The following is a 6,018-nucleotide window of genomic DNA, read 5'->3' on the forward strand; positions in this document are numbered from 1 at the left end:
CTGATAAACTTTCCATTTTCTTTTACGGATATTAAAGATACTGGAGTACTTCCGGGTCCAAGTAAAATTTCTTTCCCAGGAATAAAAATCCACATACCTGAACCGTTATCAAAATATTTCCACTTCTTTCTGTTACTAATTATCACATGTTGTCCTTCAAAAGTGTCGATCATTGTTTTATTTCTCGCCATTCGTTTCTGGGCCATGTTAGATGCTAATGGGAGACAACCCAATTTCCTAACAACACGCTTCACTTCAAAACATTATTAAATGATATTGCAAACCTTTATTGATCGATTCTGAATTTTTAAACGTTCGTTTTAATAGTTTTAATAGTTATGGTTAAAAACAAATTCAAACAATTTCATTCCATAAGTTCCGTTCAATAAACAAACAACAATACACCATTGAAATGTGTAGGAGATCGTGTTGTAAAGAAAATTGATTGAATAACTAGTCGTTGTTGGCTTTTAGTTGTATAAACATAGGTTTAAATATAAAATATACAATAAAGAATTTCGATGGATTATTAACATTAACATTGTGCATTAATAAACTTTTTAAAAAGATCAAAATAAGTTATAGATTAAATGTGTATTATTAAATGGATTGCAATAAGATGAATTCTTGACCAAATATTATACGCGCTTTATATCGTGCTGTGATCCCCTTTATTTTGTTCAGTAGAAGATTTAAAGGTTGTGCTATCATTTAAGGTCCATAGAGAACGTCTTTTCTATTTTTGATTTGCAAATGTTATCCATTCATGCCTTACATGTCATCCATTGCCATATACATGTGTAAAAACATTTATCAGCGGCATTGAACTCAGTAAAGTAACATGAATGATGATGAGTTGCCACATGACATCTTCTTGTCAGATAAGAATTTGGATCTTCCAAAGGTTTCAAGATGAAAAGCAGCAATTAATTATAGTCATATTATTTTCATAAATTAAGACGGATACTGTCATGTATCTATATCCAATGGTTCTCTTCTTTTAAACCTCACCGCCCCCAATGTCGGATTCAGGAGGGGGTGTACCTCCACCTTTGGTCAGATAAAATATCCCTTTTAACATAAAACTCGTCCAAAAACTTGTTTTGCCTCGCTCCGCTCGGAAGTTAACGTGGGGAATGTTCAGTTTTATAGAAATATCCGCCCCCAAGTTAAAAAAAAATCTGGATCCGCCCCTGGCCGCGGTGGTCTCGCGCTCAATTTTTAAGTAAACTTCGAGACTGTTTGTCTATAGGTAACAAGCCATTCTATAGTTTTCATTGGTAAACAGTTGAACCAGGAAAGCGAAATGATCTCTTTATAATCCAATTACACTCTGTGATGTAATATACTCTGATTTTAAACCGTTTATGAATATTATGGCAAAATGCCTTGGATAAATACACTGATAATAAAATTCAAATAATTCAACCAGAAATTGGTCATGTTTTACATTCTATAATTTAATTCATATCTAGATGCCGTACTGTTTATATTAAAATGACAAATGAATATTTATTGAACCTTTGATATGTTGATCAGATTGTTTGTAGATCTTGTACTTGCACGTTTTATTTTTTTAGAACGTGTGATTAATTTTTGAATAGTCCCAGCGCAAATCATTTTATTTTTTAAGAGAAATTGGAGGTAACTACAAAACCAGAAACATAATAATACATGTACTACTATTATACCGGGTATATCTCTGATGAATCTAAAATGCGTTACATCATATTTTCCTATGAAAAATGTAAAATATCTGGCCCAGTGTGTCAGTCTTGGTACAAAGCAGAGTTATATAACATCAACATGTTCTCTTCCTGATATGCATGTTATTTGCCACTGGACGTTAACACCAGACGTCAACCAAAATTCCTCTTAGATTCTCTTCAAAATTCGTCCGGGATGTGTATTGTTCCCTATTGTGTACGTGTCATTTGGTCTTTTGGTGGATAGTTGTCTCATTGGCAATCATACCACATCGCAATCTTATTTTCATATTTATGTAATATTGTTGAAAGCTTAATTAAGGACAAGAAACTTGTATGTAGTAATAAAACTAATGTTCAGTAAAGAGTGCAAGATAATATTATCCATAGGAGTATGAGGCGCGGGTATAGTAAAAATTATTGTATTTAGGAGATCCTAAAATGTTTACGGATCTCCACAATTCGAAATGAGGATATCATGAAATATTTCAGGATCTCCATACTTCGATTTCATGATATCTTGAAATATTTCATGACCTCCAGAATCCGGCGATTTCAGGATATCCCTAAATTGTCTTTGGGATATCCTTAAATACCTGATGATGATTTATACTAAATCCGTCTCATTCAAGAGTACAGTCACAAACTTTCAAGTTTATAATATTGCAAACTAACCGAGTCAAGAAAATTATCAAAAGTAAATATACAAGCATGATACTGACACAATAAATAAAACATTTTCCAAGACAATCCTGCTTCCTCGTAGGCAGAGACAATATGTTTCTGTCGTAGGCTTGTAACGAACAAAATCATTGACACGTTTGATTGGACACATTTTATAGCCTATTGGACATTTCGACTTACATATGGGCACATTCCTTTATGGCAAAGTTAACACAAAGGTTGCATTAGTTAATCATGGATCATAAATCTCTGCCAACTTCTTTCAGGTTACTACTCTGTTTAATAATAATTATAATTAACATACTTTTTAACTATTAAATTTTATGTAAAAGAGTCTTTTAAAGAGGACAGTTATTTGTCCTGTTTTAATTTCATTTTCATGATATTATGATATTAGTATTGATCGCTCCGAATTATAGCTATTATGTGCTCAGGTGGCATTGATATAAAGAACAATTACGCAATCTATTTTTTTTTACCGGAATCCAAAAGGTGCACATCGAAACTATTTATATCTACACAGACATACTGTTAATTGAATGATTTTATCCTAAAGATAGACACAAAAAGCTTTAATGCTGGAAAAAAAATACTTATTTAAGAATAATTGTTTCAATGCATCAAGAAGGAAATCGACCAAATACTACGGTCCAGATGGGGTTTACAGAATAGAGAATAATGGGCAAAAGTGCAGAATAAAAGGCAAAAATATAAAGAATAGAGAAAAATAGGGAAAAAAATCAAGAATAGAGAATAACTGGGTACTGAAATATAAATACAGAATTATTATAAAAATAAATAAAGAATCTAAAAAGTTGAAAGAATAAAGAAATGAAGATCAACCTCTCTGAGTACTGGTACCTCATACCTTATAAGAGGCTATAAAAAGCCTAGGGATGACAAAATGTGAAACAAATTTAAAAGAGAAAACCTACGACCAGATTTAAACTGCAACAATTTAAAAAAGAAAACCTACGACCAGATTTAAACTGCAACAATAAGCACAATACAATTTAAGAAATATGGCAGACTGCAACCAAAATGGTGGGTTTAACAACAACAAACACCCCCAAAATGCAGTTTCTAACTAAAAATGATAAATTTGAAATTTTGAGGTTTACACAAACTAAATAGAAGCCTTTGCATAGTCTAGATGTAAAATCAAATAGAGATTTTTATATTGATTAATAAAAAAGACAACAAAAGAAAACAGGTAAAAATTTAGCAAACCCAGCAGATAATTCCCCATCAGCACACCATCAAAAAACCAATATGGATTGAAGCCACCACTACAGTAAAAAAAATGGAGTGATAACAATAACAGTAACCACTTGTAAATATGTTTCAGGAGTGAGATATGAAAGGGTTTCAAAGGAAGTGAGAGTAGTCTTTTAGAAGATCTTTTGTTTTTGAATTTTTATAATATCTATTATTATCAAGTTAATAGGAGGTACAGATAGGGGATGCTAACTCATAATATAGATATGTGCAATTGACTAGGCCCATATCTTAGAAATGGAAATGCTGAAAAGGGATGTACCCAACAACATTTTATTAAATATAAAAGATATAATGAAGTTTTACAGGAATACATTCACTTGTGTAAGAAAGATGTTGTGACTAAGGCCAGACAGTAAACCAAGTCACAAAGCTAATATTTGCTATGAGAAATGTACCAAAATCTTCAAATCAAAAACAGAAATAGGATAAACACAATAACATTGTGTTATGGAAAACCTCAGGAAGTCTCATTTACCAGTAATTATTTTCCACTAATTTAAAGATGGTGATTGATGGATACTTAATATACAGTGGCAAATATTACATGAACGTTCTGGATAAAATATAATAACATTTTGAGTTTTATGTACTAGCTCATAAATTATGTGCTAGCTCATAAAGAAATCATGTTATCCTACCTAAACACAATATTCTGACCCAGTGTCAACCAGATTTGAATTTACCCCTAAATAATGCATGCTATATGGAGAAGCAGCAAATATCACTCTAAAGTCTTTTGTTTGAATTAGCCCAGGATCAAAACCATAACCTCCTGAACTCCAGGAAAACACAATTTTACCTTTTTTTAATACATGGAATAACATATAAGTGAAAATGTTCATTTAAGAAATAATTCATGGCAGCCGTAGATTTGTTTTCATTTAACCATGGGTTGGGCATTTATATTCGATTATTTTACCTTGAGCGTTAGAGAGGGGTAAAATACGAATATAAATGCCCAACCCATGGTTAAATGAAAACAAATCTATGGCTGCCATGAATTATTTCGATTCTAATAGGACAATTACGGTAATTTTGTCAACCGTGAAAGCCCTATACACATGATACTGTTTAGCTGTTCCTTATTACCCCCCGTATTTAAAAACAGAATTTTCATTATTTTGTGCTTGAATTTTGTATTGAGTGTGCACATTCATCTGAAATAGATAGGGAATAGTTATTTAGGCTTCATCAACACAACAATGTTTGAAAGAACACTCATTTAATACTAATAAGAAATAAACGCTTGTGACCTAATTCAAACATAAAATCAATTGTGTAGTCAGGAATATGGGTCCATTCGCCCTAGTAGCTGTTCGCCCTAATACCTGTTCGCCCAGGGTCCATTCGCCCTGATTTTTATTTTATTCAATTGTTGACTAGTCTCATAATGTTTATTATTTGAACAGTGTATGTCAAACTTTGTTGAAAAATTCGCCGAATATTTGTATTGCTGCAACCAAATAATTATTTTTCCTTTGATTTGCATAGTAGAATACTGGAATATAATGTATTTATCTTTATTGATATTTGTTAACAATTTTAATAGTTCTAGTAAGTCAATTTATGCAGTATAATAAAAAATGAACTTATAAATCCTTTTCATGTTTTACAGTTTGTACATATACAATATTTATCAATGTCAGAAAAATATAGTGTTTTTTTTGTATGAGGCTGAGAAACTGTGGAGGTTTTACCTGGCCCTTCCCCAGTTTTGTGCCGAATACAAAAAAGTATATATTTTTATGACATTGACCCAATATTGTTTTTATACTTCAACTTAAATTAATGCATTGATAGTTTAAATTGTAACACAAATTTCAAACTTATTTTCAGCCCTTAATGAACCCCTGATTGTGGAAAAAGTGTTCCATGATGAAATTGACATTGCACAAAATATAGGTGTTACTATATTTAGGAAATAAACACAACTAGTTGTGCATGCACAGTATAAATCATTGTTTTAACTCATTCAAAGCTGACTATGTTGTTGCTTTCACGTGCAACAGACGATTTGTACATGCATACCAAAAATAACAAAATAATAATGAAGTCCCCATTAAATTATTATTTAACAATATTTTTTACAAATTAATTTCATTTTTTTTTGTAATCGAATAGGAAGTAGGTTGTTTAAAGGGGGCGTAACACGGAACAGCCAATTTTGTGCATTAATGCGTTTGCGCTAAAGGTAGATATACTGTGATTGTACTGGTTGACAATAATAGGTCGTCATATTAGAATTCAAATTCATTCCACTCAGGAACTTTTAATAAACACTACATTAAAAAACACCATGTTTTGTTTAAAAGTATTCTCTATGGTGGTTAATATGGACTGATCAGAT

This window comes from Mytilus californianus, unplaced genomic scaffold (genome assembly GCF_021869535.1).
Source record: "Mytilus californianus isolate M0D057914Y unplaced genomic scaffold, xbMytCali1.0.p SCAF_3, whole genome shotgun sequence".
NCBI classification, from domain to species: Eukaryota; Metazoa; Mollusca; class Bivalvia; order Mytilida; family Mytilidae; genus Mytilus; species Mytilus californianus.